Source organism: Tursiops truncatus, chromosome 1 (genome assembly GCF_011762595.2).
Source record: "Tursiops truncatus isolate mTurTru1 chromosome 1, mTurTru1.mat.Y, whole genome shotgun sequence".
NCBI classification, from domain to species: Eukaryota; Metazoa; Chordata; class Mammalia; order Artiodactyla; family Delphinidae; genus Tursiops; species Tursiops truncatus.
Window position 1 is genome coordinate 115,778,389 of NC_047034.1, and position 20,887 is coordinate 115,799,275.

The 20,887-nt window shown below is 40.0% G+C and overlaps 1 long non-coding RNA gene across 1 annotated transcript in view; it reads right to left on the reverse strand.

The window, feature by feature from the left end:
• The window catches only part of LOC141275822 (uncharacterized), a 106,110-nt gene that overhangs the window by 22,871 nt on the left and 62,352 nt on the right, over positions 1-20,887 (reverse strand). Inside the window, exon 3 of the long non-coding RNA XR_012324205.1 lies at positions 14,211-14,418. This is a non-coding gene — a long non-coding RNA (uncharacterized lncRNA). The remainder of the gene's footprint in view (positions 1-14,210; positions 14,419-20,887) is intronic.

The window sequence follows — 20,887 nt, forward strand, 5'->3', positions numbered from 1 at the left end:
AAATAAACAAATGGGACCTAATCAAACTTACAAGCATTTCTACAGCAAAGGAAACCATAAACAAACAAAAAGACAACCTACAGATGGAGAGAAAATATTTGCAAATGATGCAACCAACAAGGGATTAATTTCCAAAATGTACAAACAGCTCATACAACTCAATAACAAAAAAACAAACAACCCGGGCTTCCCTGGTGGCGCAGTGGTTGGGGGTCCGCCTGCTGATGCAGGGGACACGAGTTCATGCCCTGGTCCAGGAGGATCCCACATGCCGCAGACCGGCTGGGCCCGTGAGCCATGGCCACTGGGCCTGCACATCTGGAGCCTGTGCTCTGCAGTAGGAGAGGCCACGGCAGTGAGAGGCCCGCATACCACAAAAAAAAAAAAAAAACAATCAAACAATGGGCAGAAGACCAAAAAAGACATTTCTCCAAAGAAGAAATACAGATGGCCAACAGGCACATGAAAATGTGTTCAACATCGCTAATTATTAGAGAAATACAAATCAAAACTACAAGGTGGTAACCTCAGCCAGTCAGAATGGTCATCATTAAAAAGTCTACAAATCACAAATGCTGGAGAGGGTGTGGAGAAAAGGGAACCCACCTACACTCTTAGTGGGAATGTAAATTGGTACAGCCACTATGGAAAACAGTATGGAGATTCCTCAAAAAACTAAAAATAGGGGACCAAATCCAAAGCAGAACCCTAGGAGCTGTGTGAACAAAGAATAGAAAGGGAAATTTCCCCCAGCAGCCTCAGGAGCAGCAGATTAAATCTCCACAATCAACCTGATGTATCCTGCATCGCTGGAATACCTGAATAGACAACAAATCATCGCAAAATTGAGGGGGTGGACTTGGGGTTTCCTTTTTGCATCTAATTTGTTTCTGGTTTATGTTTATCTTATTTTAGTATTTAGAGTTTATTATCATTGGTAGATTTGTTTATTGATTTGGTTGCTCTCTTCCTTTTTTTAAATATATATAGATTTTTTTTTGCTTTTTCTCTTTTTGTGAGTGTGTATGTGTATGCTTCTATGTGATTTTGTCTGTATAGCTCTGCTTTTACCATTTGTAATAGGGTTCTTTCTGTCCATTTTTGTTTTACTTTTACTATACTATTTAGCACTTGTTATCATTGGTGGATTTGTTTTTTGGTTTGGTTGCTCTCTTCTTTCTCTCTTTCTTTTCTTTTTCCTTCATTTTTTTACTTATTAATTTTTAATAATTATCCTTTTTTAATTTTAATAACTTTATTTCATTTTACTTTATTTTCTTCCTTCTTTCCTTCCTTCCTTCCTTCCTTTCTTTGTTTCTCCCTTTTCTTCTGAGCCATGTGCCTGACAGGGTCTTACTGCTCCAGCCATCTGTCAGGATTGTGCCTCTGAGGTGGGAGAGCCGAGTTCAGGATATTGGTCCACCAGAGATGTCCCAGCTCCACATAATATCAAACAGCAAAAGCTCTCCCAGACATATCCATCTCAACACTAAGACACAGCTCCACTCAACGACCAGCAAGCTGCAGTGCTGGACACCTATGCCAAACAACTAGCAAGACAGGAACACAACCCCACCCATTAGCAGAGAAGCTGCCTAAAATCATAAGGTTGCAGGCACCTAAAAACACAGGACCGGACGCAGTTCTGCCCACCAGAAAGACAAGATCCAGCCCCACCCACCAGAACCCAGGCAGCAGTCCCCACCACCAGGAAGCCTACACAATCCACTGAACTAACCTTAGCCACTGGGGGCAGACACCAAAAACAACGGGAACTACGAACCGGCACCCTGAAAAACGGAGACCCCAAACACAGTAAGTTAAGCAAAAAGAAGAGAGAGAAACACACAGCATATGAAGGAGCAAGGTAAAAACCCATCAGAGCAAACAAATGAAGAGGAAATAGGCATTCTACCTGAAAAAGAATTCAGGGTAATGATAGTAAAGATGACCCAAATTTTGGAAAAAGAATAGAGAAAGTACAAGAAACGTTTAACAAGGAGCTCGAAGAACTAAAGAGCAAACAAACAATGATGAACAACACAATAAATGACACTAAAAATTCTAAAGGAGGAATCAATAGCAGAATAATGAGGCAGAAGAACAGATAAGTGACCTGGAAGATAAAATAGTGGAAATAACTACCGCAGAGCACAATAAAGAAAAAAGAATTGAGGACTGTCTCAGAGAACTCTGGGACAACATAAATGCACCAACATTCAAATTAAGGAGTCTCAGAAGAAGAAGAGAAAAAGAAAGGGACTGAGAAAAAATTTGAAGAGATTATAGTTGAAAACTTCCCTAATATGGGCAAGGAAATAGTCAATCAACTCCAGGAAGCACAGAGAGTAACATACAGGATTAAACCAAGGAGAATCATGCCAAGACACATATTAATCAAAGCACCAAAAATTAACTACAAAGAAAAAATATTAACAGCAGCAAGAGAAAAATAACATACAAGGGAATCCCCATAAGGTTAACAGCTGATCTGTCAGCAGAAACTCTGCAAGCCAGAAGGAGGTGGCAGGACATATTTAAAGTGATGAAAGGGGAAAACCTACAACCAAGATTACTCTACACAGCAAGGATCTCATTCAGATTCAATGGAGAAATTAAAAGCTTTACAGACAAGCAAAAGCTAAAAGAATTCAGCATCACCAAACCAGCTTTACAACAAATGCTAAAGGAACTTCTCTAGGCAGGAAACACAAGAGAAGGAAAAGACCTACAATAACAAACTCAAAACAATGAAGAAAATGGTAATAGGAACATTCATATGAATAATTACCTTAAATGTAAATGGATTAAATGCTCCAACCAAAAGACACAGACTGGCCGAAAGGATACAAAAACAAGACAGATATATATGCTGCCTACAAGAGACCCACTTCAGACCTAGGGACACATACAGACTGAAAGTGAGGGGATGGAAAAAGATATTCCATGCAAATGGAAATCAAAAGAAAGCTGGGGTGAAAATTCTCATATCAGACACAATAGACCTTAAAATAAAGACTATTACAAGAGACAAAGAAAGACACTACATAAAGATCAAGGGATCAATCCAAAAGAAGATATGAAAACTGTAAATATTTATGCACCCAACATAGAAGCACATCAATACATAAGGCAAATGCTAACAGCCATAAAAGGGGAAATCGACAGTAACACAATCATAGTAGGGGACCTTAACACCTCACTTTCACCCATGGACAGATCATCCAAAATGAAAATAAATAAGGAAACACAAGATTTAAATGATACATTAAACAAGATGGACTTAATTGATATTTATAGGACATTCCATCCAATAACAACAGAATACACTTTCAGCTCAAGTGCTCATGGAACATTCACCAGGATAGATCATGTCTTGGGACAAAACTCAAGCCTTGGTAAATTTAAGAAAATTGAAATCGTATCAAGTATATTTTCCAAACACAATGCTATGAGACTAGATATCAACTACAGGAAAAAATCTGGAAAAATAAAAACACATGGAGGCTAAACAATACACTACTAAATACCCAAGAGATCACTGAAGAAATCAAAAAATACTTAGAAACGAAAGAAAATGAAAACACGATGACCCAAAACCTTTGGGATGCAGCAAAAGCAGTCCTAAGAGGGAAAGAGCAATAAAAGCGTAGCTCATGAAACAAAAAACATCTCAAACAAACAACCTAACCTTACATCTAAAGCAATTAGAGAAAGAAGAACAAAAAAAGCCAAAAGTTAGCAGAAGGAAAGAAATCATAAATCTCAGATGAGAAATAATTGCAAACGATATGAAGGTAGCAATAGCAAAGATCAATAGAACTAAAAGTTGGTTCTTTGAGAAGATAAATAAAATTGATAACCCATTAGCCAGACTCATCAAGAAAAAAAGGGAGAAGACTCAAATCAATAGAATTAGAAATGAAAAAGGAGACATAACAACTGACACTGCAGAAATACAAAGTTCATGAGAGACTACTACAAGCAACTATATGCCAATACAATGGACAACCTGGAAGAAATGGACAAATTCTTAGAAAAGCACAACTTTCCATTACAGAAACAGGAAGAAATAGAAAATATAAGCAGACCAATCATGAGCACTGAAAAGGAGACTGTGATTAAAAATCTTCCAACTGGGCTTCCCTGGTGGCACAGTGGTTGACAGTCCGCCTGTCGATGCAGGTGACACAGGTTCGTGCTCCAGTCCGGGAAGATCACCAATGCCGCGGAGCAGCTGGGCCCATGAGCCATGGCCGCTGAGCCTGCGCGACCGGAGCCTGTGCTCTGCAACGGGAGAGGCCACAGCAGTGAGAGGCCCGTGAACCGCAAAAAAAAAAAAAAAAAAAAAATCTTCCAACAAACAGAAGCCCAGGACCAGATGGCTTCACAGGCAAATTCTATCAAGCATTTAGAGAAGAGCTAATATCTATCCTTCTTCAAAGTCTCCCAAAGTATAGCAGAGGGAGGAACACTCCCAAACTCACTCTAAAAGGCCACCATCACCTTGATACCAAAACCAAACATGTCACAAAGAAAGAAGACTACAGGCCAATATCACTGATGAACACAGATGCAGAAATCCTCAACAAAATACTACTAAACAGAATCCAACAGCACATTAAAAGGATCATACACCATGATCAAATGGGGTTTACCCCAGGAATGCAAGGATTCTCTAATATATGCAAATCAATCAATGTGATACACCATACTAACAAATTGAAGGAGAACAACCATATGATCATCTCAATAGATGCAGAAAAAGCTTGTGACAAAATTCAACACCCATTTATGATAAAAACCCTCCAGAAAGTAAGCGTAGAGGGAACTTACCTCAACATAATAAAGGCCATACATGACAAACCCACAGCCAACATCATTCTCAATGGTGAAAAACTGAAACCATTTCATCTAAGATCAGGAACAAGACAAGGTGGCCCACTCTCACTACTGTTATTCAACATAGTTTTGGAAGTTTTAGCCACAACAATCAGAGAAGAAAAGAAATCCAAATTGGAAAAGAAGAAGTAAAGTTGTCACTGTTTGCAGATGACATGATACTATACATAGAGAATCCTAAAGATGCTACCAGAAAACTACTAGAGCTAATCAATGAATTTGGTAAAGTAGCAGGATACAAAATTAATGCATGGAAATCTCTTGCATTCCTATATAGTAATGATGAAAAATTTGAAATAGAAATTAAACAAACACTCCCATTTACCATTGCAAGAAAATGAATAACATACCTAGGAATAAACCTACCTAAGGAGACAAAAGATCTGTATGCAGAAAACTATAAGACACTGATGAAAGAAATTAAAGATGAAACAAACAGATGGAGAGATATACCATATTCTTGGATTGGAAGAATCAACATTGTGAAAATGACTATACTACCCAAAGCAATCTACAGATTCAATACAATCCCTATCAAACCACCAATGGCATTTTTCACAGAACTAGAACAAAAAAATTCACAGTTTGTTTGGAAACACAAAAGACCCCACATAGCCAAAGCAATCTTGAGAAAGCAAAACGGAGCTGGAGGAATCAGGCTCCTGGACTTCAGACTATACTAGAAAGCTACAGTAATCAAGACAGTATGGTACTGGCACTAAAACAGGAATATAAATGAATAGATCAGGATAGAAAGCCCAGAGATACTCCCACGTGCCTATGGTTACCTTATTTTTGATAAAGGAGGCAAGAATATACAATAGAGAACAGACAGCCTCTTCAATAAGTGGTGCTGAGAAAACTGGACAGCTACATGTAAAAGAATGAAATTAGAACACTCCCTAACACCATACACAAAAATAAACTCAAAATGGATTAAAGACTTAAATGTAAGGCCAGACACTATCAAACTCTTAGAGGAAAACATAGGCAGAACACTCTATGACATAAATCACAGTAAGATCCTTTTTGACCCACCTCCTACAGAAATGGAAATAAAAACAAAAATAAGCAAATGGGACCTACTGAAACTTAAAAACTTTTGCACAGCAAAGGAAACCATAAACAAGATGAAAAGACAACCCTCAGAATGGGAGAAAATATTTGCAAATAAAGCAACTGAAAAAGGATTAACCTCCAAAATTTACAAGCAGCTTTTGCAACTCAATATCAAAAAAAAAAAAAACAACCCAGTCCAAAAGTGGGCAGAAGACCTAAATAGACATTTCTCCAAAGAAGATATACAGATTGCCAATAGACACATGAAAGGATGCTCAACATCACTAATCATTAGAGAAATGCAAGTCAAAACTACAATGAGGTATCACCACACACCTGTCAGAATGGCCATCATCAAAAAAATCTACAAACAATAAATGCTGGAAAGAGTGTGGAGAAAAGGGAACACTCTTTCACCGTTGGTGGGAATGTAAATTGTTACAGTCACTATGGAGAACAGTATGCAGGTTCCTTCAAAAACTAAAAATAGAACTACCATATGATTGCAATCCCACTACTGGACATAGACCCTGAGAGAACCATAAATCAAAAAGAGTCATGTACCACAATTGCTCATTGCAGCACTATTTACAATAGCCAGAACATGGAAGCAACCTAAATGTCCATTGACAGATGAATGGATAAAGAAGATGTGGCACATATATACAATGGAATATATCTCAGCCATAAAAAGTAAGGAAATTTGAGTTATTTGTAATGAGGGAGATGGACCTAGAGTCTGTCATACAGAGTGAAGTAAGTCGGAAAGAGAAAAACAAATACCGTATGCTAACACATATATATGGAATCTAAAAAAAAAAAAAAAAAGTGGTTCTGAAGACCCTAGGGGCAGGACGGGAATAAAGACGCAGATGTAGAGAATGGACTTGAGGACACAGGGATGGGGAAGGGTAAGCTGGGACAAAGTGAGAGAGTGGCATGGACTTATAAATACTAAAGAATGTAAAATCGATAGCTAGTGGGAAGCAGCCGCATAGCACAGGGAGATCAGCTCGGTGCTTTGTGACCACCTAGAGGGGTGGGATATGGAGGGTGGGAGGGAGTCATGAGGGGGAGGAGATATGGGGATATATGTATAGCTGATTCACTTTGTCATAAAGCAGAAACTAACACACCATTGTGAAGCAATTATACTCCAATAAAGATGTTAAATAATAAAACTAAAAAAATAGATTAAAAAACTAAAACTATAGTTTCCATATGATCCAGCAACCCACTCCTTAGCATATTTCCAGACAAAACTGTAATTCAAAAAGACACATGCACCCCTATGTTCATAGCAATACTATTCACAATAGCGAGCTTCCCTGGTGGCACAGTGGTTGAGAGTCCGCCTGCCGATGCAGGGGACCCGGGTTCGTTCCCCAGTCCGGGAAGATCCCACATGCCACGGAGCAGGTGGGCCCGTGAGCCATGGCCACTGAGCCTGTGTGTCCGGAGCCTGTGCTCCGCAACAGGAGAGGCCACAACAGTGAGAGGCCCGCGTACCGCAAAGAAAGTAAACAAAAAACAAAAACAAAAACTATTCACAATAGCCAAGACATGGAAACAACCTAAATGCCCATCGACAGATGAATGGATAAAGAAGATGTGGTACATATATACAATGGAATACAGCTCAGCCATAAAAAAGAATGAAATAATGCCATTTGCAGCAACATGGATGGACCTAGATATTATCATACTAAGTGAAGTAAGTCAGAAAGAGAAAGACAAATACCATATGATATGAGTTACATGTGGAATCTAAAATATGATGCAAATGAACTTATCTACAAAACAGACTCACAGATATAGAGAATAAACTTGTGGTTACCAAGGGGGAGAGTGGAGGGACTGGATGGATTGGGAGTGTGGGATTAGCAGATGCAAACTATTAAACATAAAATGGATAAAAAAACAGGTCCTACTGTATAGCACAGGGAACTGTATTCAATATCCTGTGATAAACCATAATGGAAAAGAATATTAAAAAGAATGTATATATATATATATATATGTATGTATAATGGAATCACTGCTGTACAGAAGAAATTAACACATTATAAATCAACTATACTTGAATAAAATAATTTAAAAAAAAACACTCATAGATACAGAGAACAGATTGGTGGTTGTCTGAGGCAAGGGTGGAGGGTGAAAGAAAAGGGTTAAGGGAGTCAAAGTTACAAACTTCCAGTTATAAAAAATAATTCATGGGGATGTAATGTACAGCATGGTGGCTAATATTGTACTGCATATTTGAAAATTGCTAAGAGAGTAAATCTTAAAAGTTCTCATCATAAGGGTCTTCCCTGGTGGTCCAGTGGCTAAGAGTTTGTGCTCCCAATGCAGGGATAGGTGTGATATTAAAAGAACATGGTCAAGGACAGGAATAAAGACAGAGACGTAGAGAATGGACTTGAGGACACAGGGAGGGGGAAGGGTAAGTTGGGACAAAGTGAGAGAGTGGCATGGACATATATACACTACCAAATGTAAAATAGAGAGCTAGTGGGAAGCAGCCGCATAGCACAGGGAGATCATCTCGGAGCTTTGTGACCACCTAGAGGGGTGGGATAGGGAGGGTGGGAGGGAGGGAGACACAAGAGGGAGGGGATATGAGGATATACATGTGCATATAGCTGATTCACTGTTATACAGCAGAAACTAACACAACATTGTAAAAAAATTATACTCCAATAAAGATGTTAAAAAAAATTATTGTAAGTAGCAAACCCCTTTTGGAAGAAAGTAGCTACAGACATTTACCTGGTCATATCTGCAGACTACCTCTAGATGCACAGCTATATTTTCTCAGGCTTGTGCCAAAGACCCCGTGGTGGGTGGAGTAGGAGAATGAGTCACCACCAGGATAGTCATCCAAAGAAAATTCTGTGCCAGGAGTGAGCAAACCATCGACTGGGAAGTGATGCAGAAGGTCCAAGAGCCAAAAGAGTTTAATTGAGCTAGGACTCAAACTGGAACAGTCAAGCAGACAGAAAGCCAGAGAAACGGAGTCTAGGTCCAAACCGGGCTGTCAGAGATGAGATCAAGATCCGAGAACTTAAGGACAATATAGAAACTGAACTTAACACAACCCAGCAGAACCCTGCCAAACAATAGGCAAGGACCCCTAGTACCTTAATTGAAAATCTAAAAAGTATTGTTACACAATGCAGCTTTTATTTGAACACTAAAAGTAGCCCTAAATTTTTTACAAGCGTGGCTAACGGAAAAGAATTCTTCTTCTTGTAGAGATTTTTTAAAAAAATTAATGTAGCAGTGGTAGTTGAAAACAAAACCTTGAAGATCAATTTTTGTCATAGAATGAAGAATTACCCTCTGTTCTATGGTGTTCTATAAATCAATGGAGAAAAGAATACTGTTTAATATTAAATAACTCCGATGGCATGAAATTCAAAATAGTCACTTTTCTTTGAGAAAGTAAGGTTGGTTTGTTTCTTTGTTTTAATTCCCCAGTGTCAGCACTGTGACTCAAATTCAGGGGACCCCTCAATACACATTTGACAAGTAAATGAAGGACAGTTTTGTGTGTCTGGCCCATAAAGCCTTCCTTTGTCCTCATTTCTCAGTGAAATTATAATCTCTTTCTAATCTGAAATTTCTTCAAAACTATATCAAAAGTGAATTTTTCACTCTGAAATTTCTGTATAAAACTAATCAGGGCAGAAAGATTGGATTCCATGAAATTTGTTTCTAAAGTGGCTCAATAGAAAAAGAAATGTTTCATAGGGATGTGCTTTAAGCTTCAATCTTTAGTGATGATTCATTCCAGTTTCAGAACATACACCTGCAATGTTGGCATCTTGGACAGAAATTGCTGCTTCAGAATCTGTCACTCTATTGCTCCTTATGCTAGACTCAACAAGAGGTGGAATTACTGGTACAAATAACTATTACATGGGACTACAGTAATTAGAAAGCTGTTGGTTTGTAATTGACAGTTCATTTCAGTTCTTTCATAGTCAGCGAAGACGTAAAATGAAAATGATTTCACATTTGACAGGTTAGGTTGTTTCTTGTTAATAGAGTGTAATAACACAGGAGGGCAATATTTGGATAAACTAAGAGGTATATAAGGGGCCTGCATTTGTTCATTAATACATTTTATAACAAATGTAGATCTTGCAGGAAAACTACTCTGCAGTGAAAACAAATTATTTGTTAGAGGTAATTGTTTCAAGAAGCCAACAACTGTCAGATGGAATTTCTACTCTTTCAATCTGCTTTTCTGCAGATCTTCCTAAAACCTCATTCTTTAAAAAAATAATAATAATAATTACTCAACTCAGTGAGAAGGAAAATGTTTCACTGTGGGTAGTTTAGACCTGGAAAGAAACAGAAAACAGGTTATGTTCATGGCAGGCCTTTGTTTAAGAAACAAATTCTTAAAATATTTGTGAAGAAACACATTACTCTTAGACATCAATCAGAAATCAACATGTCAGGAACTGTCACTTCCTACCAAGACGGAGTAACAGGGACCAGTTTACCCTTCCACCTTAAACAACTAGAAGACCAAACAAAATATATGGAAAAAAATGATTTTCAGACATTGGACAACAGGCGTCATGAGACTTGATCCCTGGGAAAAGAGAAACAGATAAGTCCTAGAAGAAGTTCCAGGCTGCAGCACAGAGCATGTGTGACCCAGACAGAGATCAATGGTATCACTGGATTGGGGAGACAGAGATTAAAATACAGGGAGGCCAAGGAAGCTAGAGTGTGTAGGAGAAGCACCCCAAAGACAAGAGAGCTGCAGAGAGAATGCAGAGGGGTCTATTCCAATCTTGACAATTACAATGTGACTATTTCAGCATGCATGAAACAAAACTGCCCCAGGCCAGGCAAAGAACCAATAGACCAAACGATTCCTTGAACTCACACAGGGCTGGGAATATTTCGTGTTCCCACCAGCCAGAATGGAAAGATGTCCTAATAGGCAAGGTATTGTGTAAAGCCTTCAGAAAGGTATCACCTCAGTAGTGAAACTAAATTATACCTAGACTAAATACAGCTTTTGGTCTGCCCTAGTAATGGTTAAAAGCAAGCCTCCAAAGGATCACACTTTTTTTTTTTTTTTTTGCGGTACGCGGGCCTCTCACTGTTGTGGCCTCTCCCGTTGCGGAGCACAGGCTCCGGACGCACAGGCTCAGCGGCCATGGCTCACGGGCCCAGCCGCTCCACGGCATGGGATCACACTTATTTTAAGTAACTTAACTTCATACAAGAACAAAGTCTGACACCATTGAAAGGAATATAACCAAAGCTAGCACCCAATGACATAAAATTCCCAAAGTCTGGCACCCAATCAAAAAATGCCAGTAATACGTTTACCAGAGAGAAAGGGGGCTGGGAGGTGGTCAACTGGGGTGAAGGGGATCAACTGTACAGTGACGAATGGTAACTAGACTTTTGAGGGTGATCACTTTGTAGTGTATACAGATGTCGAATTACAATGTTGTACACCTGAAACTTACATAATAAAAAAAATAGTACTATATGACACACAGAAGAAAAATCAAACAATAGAAACAGATCCAGAAATTATAGAGATGATGGGGTTAGCAGAAAAGGACATTAAAATAATTATATAACGACACTTCTCATATCTCTTTCTTCGTGGTCCTCAAATTGTTTCACACCTTCTCATTCTCTAGTTGCCCCAAATCTCTCCCTCATCACCTCCTAGCCCACATGGTCTGTCTCTTCTCCCCACATCCCCCACCCCCAATTTACCCTCCCTGCCAATTCTCTGGTTCTAAATCACAAAAATCTAAGAACAATTCAACTCTAGACAGGGGAATACAGAGGGCTGGGGCAGGGCAGTGAGCCTGGAAACATTCTCATAATTTTAGCCTCTCTGTTCGTACAGATCCAAGTGGAGACAGTGAGTGTTTTTCTGAGGTCAAGTGAGGTTTACTATTTTCTCTCGCAGTCCAGTCAGCACTCTGTGGCCTTAGCTCTGCTCAAAGATCCAGGCAGAAACAGTGGTAAAAAATTGTTTTGGATTTTAATACAATTTAACCCCCAGTGGAAGAGGAGGTACGGTTAAGCCCAAATCAGGGTGGCAGAAATGCTTTCTCAAGTGGGAAAAGGAGGGACTGACAAACCTGCGTTTGGGAAATATCAGCTCTGCCCACCACCCCCATGTTAGCTCCACATGTAGGAGGTAATGTTTTTAGACCCAAGTCAGGGGCTCTTGGGGTCTTCCTGCCTCAGTGGAGCTTAGGCCCATACGCATAAGGCAGGAAGAGTTAGCCTTCAGTTCAAGGTAGCAACTGAAATGTTCTTCTTGTTTCCTATCCGTGCCAAGCCTAGGTGAGATTTTTAATTAGGTAAAAACTGAAAACCTCTCCCTCCCATAAAAGCACCCTTTTCCTTTCTTCTAATAGCTGTATCTTTGTCCCAAGTGTTCATATTCCCACAAGTTCCCATTCTTGTTCCTAGATGGCTGTTGGAATAAACTCCACTATGATAGGGACAGATAGCAGGTTAATCCCTATGTAGAGATGGGCCTTTCCCTTCTTCACAAAGCCTTTCTACACACATAGCACTCATCCCCACAACAATTTGTGACATGGACATCATTATTACTGTTTTACACTTAAAGAAAAAGGTTCAAAATTATTAAATGAAGACAGAGCCAGGCTTCAGGGCAGAGGATCCCAGACATGAGTTGGAAAGCTAGCATTTGCTTTCTGTCCCTGCAGTTACAACCTGTGACAAATCAGTTAAGTACTCTGAGCCCTCTTTTCTGAAGAAGGCAGAAGGTTGTCTGCTTCACAGTTTTGTTGCCAGGATTACATTTTTAATTCAGGCAAGAGGCTTGGCAAACATCAGCAAATGCCACTTTGGAGCCCGTTGGAGGTCACAGGTCACAGGGTCAGTAGGGTCCTCAGGGTCCCCTTTCTTGAAGCTGCCTGTGACACTGACAGGCTGGTGCAGAGCTGGGTGGGTGTGGCCTGGAGCTCTGCTCCTAGCGTGGGATTCCATCCACCTCTCTCTTTACGGGACAGGCACGAGCTCATCCTTGACAGGGGAAAAGAACACCTGGGTTCACGCAGCTGGCAGCGTGAGCATAGATGCCAACTGGTTAGGAGTGGGAGGAAACGAGCTGCCCCAAACCTGGAAGCCTTGGAGGACCAGGTGCTAAGGGCCCAGCTAATTCAGGTCACACAGCTCTGAATCAGTCTCCAAAGCAACTCAAGGAACTAATTGCACTGCCTGTCTCCACAATAAAATATCGGTAAAGACTCATGCACACTACAAATCATTGATGATTTATACTGACATTCCTGTTCTACATTTAAAACTGGTCCTTGGAACTAGCCACGAAGCATACAAAATGAGATAAATGGGTGTTTGGAGATAAAAGTAACCCCTCAGTCCCAACTTCTGCTCTTGCTGCCCTGGGCTTTAGAAGCTTGATAACATCGGGTTTGTATCTGTTGTTGTTAATCTTTTGGGCCCATTAACCCCTTTGAGAATGAGGCAAGCTATTGACTCTCAAGCCTGGAAAAGCACATATATACATATGCTCACCCCAAAATTGCATATAATTCCAAGGGATTCCAGGTAGATCCCAAGTTTCAAATCCTGTGAGATAGTTAACTAGACCCCTTCTATTAGAAGAAAACTGAGTCCCAAAGGAGTCAACTAATTTTCCCAAGGTAGTGAATTGATTAACAGAAAGGTGAACCCAGATCCTGTGACTCCAAATGCAATGATTTTCATACCACCCACTCAGGTTTACCTCAGCGCTCCACAAACAACCCAACCATAGATTGGGCTCTTCTGCCATCTCACTTCCCAGGTGCTTTAGAAAGGTGAGAGTCACCTGTAGGCAGTGACTGCATCTATCACTTTCTGTGGGTACAATCACTCAAATTCCTGGCATTGGTTTATTTATTTACAAATATTTACTAAGCCTCACCTACAGGCCTGGCACTATAGGCTTCAGGGATACAGAGCTGAAGAAATATATATATGTATCATCACTGCCAGCATGGAGCTTACGATCAAGTTTGCTACCTCACCTCTGAAAGGTAGCAAACCCCTAAAATGGTCATTTGTTTCTATAGCACTCTGTATATTATAAGAAAAGTTATAAAATAACCATAACTTTCAACACTGAAATGTGTGCGTGCACATGTATTTTATATGTGTATATTATATATATAGTCAATAAGCTTTGAGCTAGTTCACTGACATATATACGTTACCTTAAAACAGATGTTGTTGGGGGCTTCCCTGGTGGCGCAGTGGTTGAGAGTCTGCCTGCCAATGCAGGGGACACGGGTTCGTGCCCCAGTCTGGGAGTATCCCACATGCCGCGGAGCGGCTGGGCCCGTGAGCCATGGCCGCTGGGCCTGCGCATCCGGAGCCTGTGCTCTGCAACGGGAGAGGCCACAACAGTGAGATGCCCGTGTACTGCAAAAAAAAAAAAAAAAAAAACAGATGTTGTTGGTAATTAATGGTAAAATGTGATTGATGGGTTGGTTAGATATTTTTTTTAATTCTCAAAAGTAAACTAATTGGCTTGACCTCACTGGAAAATATAATTTAAAAGACATTTTGAACAACTTGTCCTCATGATTCCAGACTCTCTACAAATTTATTATTCAATAACTCTATGATATTATGATCACACGTTACTCGAAAATATTGTTTTTGAGAGTGGTGTGGAAGGAAAATGGCATGCTTGAACGGGGTAATCGCACTCCACTGCCAGCTGGAATCTTTTGGAAATTAAAAAAGCTGTTAGCTCAGTTTCATTTTTAATTGATCAAGACACACTAGGTTGCCACAGTAACCAAAATTCCAGAGACTTAAGACAATACAAGTTTATTTCTTGTTCAGACAGAGCCCATGGCTGGTGCAGAGTACTCTCCAGGGCACCTGGTCCCCATGTGTTGGCTGGGTACTCCTGGCTGCTTCAGTGTAATGGCATCTCCATCTCAACATGTATCTCCACAACTGCCAAAGTGAAGGGAAGGGAGCGCACGCAAACACACCCAACTCGTAAATATTTCCCCCCCAGACAGTCCCTTGCCTCATGTTTCATTGGCAATAGCAGGCCACATCGCCACACCTAGCTTCCCAAGGAACGGTCCCGCCCATGTGGCCAGAGAGAAAAGGTACGAATCAGATGCCAGTGCACAGAAGTAATATCTACCATGCATAGCTGCAGACATAACATCAACAACATGATTCCACAAATAGTTTTCAATGTGGAAAGTTTAACTGAAACTATTTTTCTTTGTTTTGCTAAAGTAAGGAAGATAATATATCAGCTTTTTTTTAAATTTTAACGTTTAGTAGTATGTTATGTTAAGTGACTGTCCACACGTGGAATGTCATATTTTACTTATTTCTAATGTTTCCATTAGATTAAGTCTAGATTAGAGAAGCCACCACGTCGTATTCATTCTGAAGTAAAACTCACAGATTCACACAGCATGTGCCCAAAGTCAAAATCTAGTGGTCACATGTGAGTGTCAATTCTCTGTCTGGTTTCCAAGTCTAATTTCACTCCCACTCACCAGGGATTGGATTAACCTTTGGGGACTGCTTGCCATTCCAGGGATAATATGCCCATCTCAGAAGGTTAACATGATTAGCAAATTAAATAATAAAGATGAAAATGTTGTTAAATCTCTAAATCAAAATAAAAGTATTGTATTATTTAAAATATGTGTAATTTGAAATATGCATAATTAGACTTGGCAAAAAGAAAAAAAACCCTGCCCTAAATTTATATTCCAAATAACATGTCAGTCAAAATAGCTGATTTAGCTCTCACATCATAATATCCAGAGATATGAAAAAGAGTTTTGGTAGGGTTTTTGATAATGTTAGATTATTGCTTAGTTTCTAATCTTATTATCAACTGGGCATATCCATTCAAGTTCTTAAAGAACCCTAATGAGTATCATTTATGGAATCCCTTCTATGAAATCACTCTCATTTTTGGCTCCCAGAAAAACGCATGAGGTGGTCCAAAGTGCAGAATCACCCAAATTAAACCCATCTGCTGATACTATGATAATAGAGCTTACCTGGATTTTAAAGGGAAAAACAATCAGGGTTTTACGTAAATACATCTTATTCTAGAAATGAGAAGGGCATGCGTTCATGTTAACCAGACTGTTTGGCTTTGCATTTAATGTCCACATATGTGAATTGTCTCGTTACACAAAATCTCATTTTAAAACTAAATATTTGTCTTATGTTTAATAATAGATTCAAGCAAAAATGAGAAGGAGAAAGAGAGGAGAAGGGGAAGAAGGAAAAAGGGAGGAGGAGGAAGAAATAAAAACAGTTTGAGATGTGGCGAGTAATCAGTCTGATGGATAAACTCCTATTTGAAGTGTATATATGTGTAATCTTATCACCAGATATATGTAGAAATTTCTTTCCCGGACACTAATATTGAAAATATTCTTATCCTAGTAAGGAACAATGCAACAAGCCAAAAACAAAATCCCAGACCAACAGAAAACGTTATAACTATCTGAAATAACTCATTACCAATATTATTTAAGGTAAGAAGGTAATTTTCTTCCATAAAATGCCCTCTCCACCTCTCCCCATTTTGCCCTCTCTGACTGGACAGGACAATGTTCCAGAATGAAGTTTCCTTTCTGGAACAGCCTTTTTTTTTCAGTTGGAATACAGTTGAAGTACAGTATTATGTTAGTTTCAGGTGTACTACATAATTACTTGACATTTGCATACATTATGAAGTGATCACCACAATGTCTAGTAACCATCTGTCCCAATACAAAGTTATTACAATATTATTGACCATATTCCTCATGCTGTACATTACATCCCTGTGACTTATTTATTATATAACTGGAAGTTTGTACCTCTTAATCCCCTTCACCTATTTCCTCACCCTTCAGCCCCCCTCCCCTCTGGCAGTCACCTATTTGTTCTTTGTATCCATTAGTCTTTTTTTCATTTTGTTTGTTTGTTTTCTTTTGTTTACTTTTTATTTTATATTGGAGTACAGTTGATTAACAAAGTTGTGTTAACTTCAGGTGTACCACAAAGTGATTCAGTTATGCATATACATGTATCTATTCTTTTTCAAATTCTTTTTCCCAATTAGGCTGTCACAGAATACTGAGCAGAGTTCTCTGTGCTATACAGTAGGTCCTTGTTGGTTATCCATTCTAAATACAGCAGTGTGTACAGAGTTAGGGAGTTTGGAATTGACATGTTTTGTTTTTTTTAGACTACACACATATGAGATCATTCAGTATTTGTCTGACTTATGTTAGCATAATACCCTGTAGATCCATCCATGCTGTCACAAATGGCAAGATTTAATTTTTTATGGCTAAGGAATATTTGTGTGTGTGTGTGTGTGTACGTGTGTGTATCTCACATCTTCTTTATCCATTTGTCTATTGATGGACACTTAGGTTGCTTCCCTAACTTGGCTATTGTAAATAATGCTGCAGTAAACATAGGGGTTCAGGAAAATACCCACTTTAGGCAAATACCCATGAGTGAAATTTCTGGATTATATAGTAGTTCTATTTTTAATTTTTTGAGGAAACTTCATAAGGTTTTCCATAGCGGCTGCACCAATCTACAATCCCATCAACAGAGCACAGGGGTTCCATTCAATCCACATTCTCACCAACATTTTTTATTTGTTGGTGTTTCTTTGTTTTTGGGGTTTGGGTTTTTGGGGGGTTTTTTTGTTGGTTTTTTGTTTGGTTTGGTTTTTTGATGATAGCCATTCTTACAGGTGTGAGGTGATATCTCATTGTGGTTTTGATTTGCATTTCCCTGATGATTAGCGATGTTGAGCATCTTTTCATGTGTCTGATGGCCTTCTATATGTCTTCTTTAAAAAAGTTGATGCAAGTCCTCTGCCCATTTTTTATTCATGTTGTTTGGGTTTTTTTGATGTTGGGTTGTATGAGTTCTTTATATATTTTGGATATTAACCCCTTATTGAATATATCATTTATAAATATCTTCTCCCATTCAGTAGGCTGACTTTAAGTTTTGTTGATAGTTTCTTTTGTCGTGCAAAGCTTTTTAGTCCCATTTGTTTACTTTTGCTTTTGTTTCCCTTGCCTGAGGAGACATATCCAAAAAATATATTGCTAAGACCAATGTCAAACAGTATACTGACTATGTTTTTTGGGTTTTTTTTTTGCTGTACACGGGCCTCTCACTGTTGCGGCCTCTCCCATTGCAGAGCACAGGCTACGGACGCGCAGGCTCAGCGGCCTTGGCTCACGGGCCCAGCCGCTCCGCGGCATGTGGGATCCTCCCGGACCGGGGCACGAACCCGTGTCCCCTGCATCGGCAGGCGGACTCTCAACCACTGCGCCACCAGGGAAGCCCCTGACTATGTTTTCCTTCTTCTTTCTCTTTTTTGTATGTGTATCTATTACAGGTTTTTGGTTTGTGGTTACCAGGACATTCATATATAACAACATATAAATACATGTGATTATTCTAAGTTGATGATCTCTTAAGTTTGAACACATTCTAACAACCCAGCATTTTTACTCACCCCACCATGTTTAACGTGTTTGATCATATTTTACATCGTTTTGCTTTGTGTTTCCTTTAACTACTTATTATCGATATAGATGATTTTACTATTTTTGTCTTTTAACCTTTCAACCAGCTTTATAAGTGGTTGATTTACTACCTTTACTGAATATTTGCCTTTACCAATGAGATTTTTCCTTTCATAATTTTCATATTTCTGGTTGTGTCCTTTTCTTCTCTGCTTAGAGAAGTCCCTTTAACATTTCTTGTAAAACCAGTTTAGTGGTGCTGAACGCTTTTAGCTTTCGCTTACCTGTAAAACCCTTTATCTCTCCCTCAAATCTGAATGGTGGCCTTGCCACCACTAATCATACTGAATGATTAGAGTATTCTTGATTGTAGGTTCTTTCATTACTTTGAATGTATCTACCATTCTGGCCTGCAAACCCTCTGTTGAAAGGAAGCTGATGGTCTCAATGGATATTCCCTTGTACATTGCTTGTTTCTTTTCTCTTGCTGCTTTTAAGAATCTCTCTTATTTTTGTCATTTTAATTATAATGTGCCTTGGTGGGGATTTCTTTGGGTTGATCCTGTTTAGGACTCTTAGTGCTTCCTGGACCTGGATGTCTGTTCCCTTTCCAAGGTTAGGAAAGTTTTCAGCTATTATTTCTTCAAATAAGTTCTCTGCCCCTTTCTCTCTCTCTCCTCTCCTTCTGGGATGTCTACAATGCAAATGGGAGTACACTTGATGTTGTCTCAGAAGTCTCAAACTATCTTCATTTCTTTTCATTCTTTTTTCTCTTTCTGTTCAGCTTGGATGATTTCTATTATTTTGTCTTCCAGAGCACTGATCATTCCTCTGCATCATCTAATCTACTGTAGATTCCTTCTAGTACATTTTTTATTTCACTTATCATATTCTTTAGCTGTTTTGTCCTTTATATTTTCTAACTCTTTGTTGAAATTCTCACTGTGTTCACCCATTCTTCTCCCCAGTTCATTGAGCATCTTTATGACCATTGCCTTGAACTCCTTATTGGGTAGATTGCTATCTCTTCTTTGTTTACTTCTTTTTATGAGGTTTCGTCTTGTTTTTTTGTTTGGAACATACTCCTCTGTCTCTTCATTTTGCCTAATTCTCTGTGTTTATTTCTATGTATAGGTAGGTTGGTTATGTTTCCCAAACTTGAAGAAGTGGCTTTTCGTAGGAGATGTCCTATGGGGCCCAGCAGCATACTCCACTCTGGTCATCAGAGCTATATGCGTAGGGGACCCCTCTGTGGGTTGTATAGTCCCTTTTGTTGTGGTGGGGGCAACTACTGTATGTATACTGGTGGGCGGGGCTGCTGCCTAACCCTGTTGGTTGCCAGGCCCTGCCTCGTGCAGTGGCTGCCAGCCCACTAGTGGGCAGGGCTGGGTCCCAGCACCACTGGCTGTGCAGCTCACAGGGTCTGAGGCTGATGCCAACTTGCTGGTGGATGGGGCCAGGTTCCAGTAAGTTGGGTGCATGCCTAGAAGGTGGCAGATGGGGCCAGGGCTGGTGCCAGCCCACTAGTGGGCAAGGCAGTGTCCCAGGGCTGCTGGCTGTGCAGCCTTTGCATGGGGTAGGGGTCTTAGCTTCCACCAGCTGTTGGGTGAGTAAGCCCCAGATGCCAATAGGCTAGAGGGAAGACTCCAAAATGGAGTTTGTCAGCACCAGTGTCCTTGTGGTAGAATGAGCTCCCAAAAATGGGTCCTGCCAGAGTCTATATCCCCTAAGGGAGTCCCAGTTGCCTCCTGCCTCTCCAGGAGGTTCTCCAAGATCAGCAAGTCAGTTTGACGCAGGCTCCTTTCAAATTTCTGCCTCTACCCTGGGTCTCAGAGCATGCGAGATTTTGTGTGCGCCCTTTAAGATCAGAGTCTCTGTTTCCTATAGCCACCTGGCTCTCCCGTATGCAAAGCCAGGTGTTCTAGAGGCTCATCCTTCCAGAGCAGAATCCCCAGGCTGGGTGACCCCATGTGGGACTCAGGCCCCTCACTCCTTGAGGAAAACCTCTGCAATTGTGATTACCCTCCCATTTGTGGGTCACCCACCCCAGGGGTGTGGGTCTTGACTGTAGTGCGTCTCTCTCCCTCCTACGTATCTCATTGTGGTTCCTTCTTTATATCTTTAGTTGTGGAAAATCTTTCCTGCTAGTCTTCAGGTCGTTCTCGTGGATAGTTGCTCTGTAAGTAGTTGTAATCTGGTGTTCCCAGCGAAGGAGGTGAGCTCAGGGTCTTCCTACTCTGCCATCCTGGCCACCCACCCTTGCACAGCCTTTCTTGTCTCTCTGTTTCCTACTAGATGTAAGCTTCTGAATGTGTTTTCATTCAGCCTTGTTATAAGAAGATCCA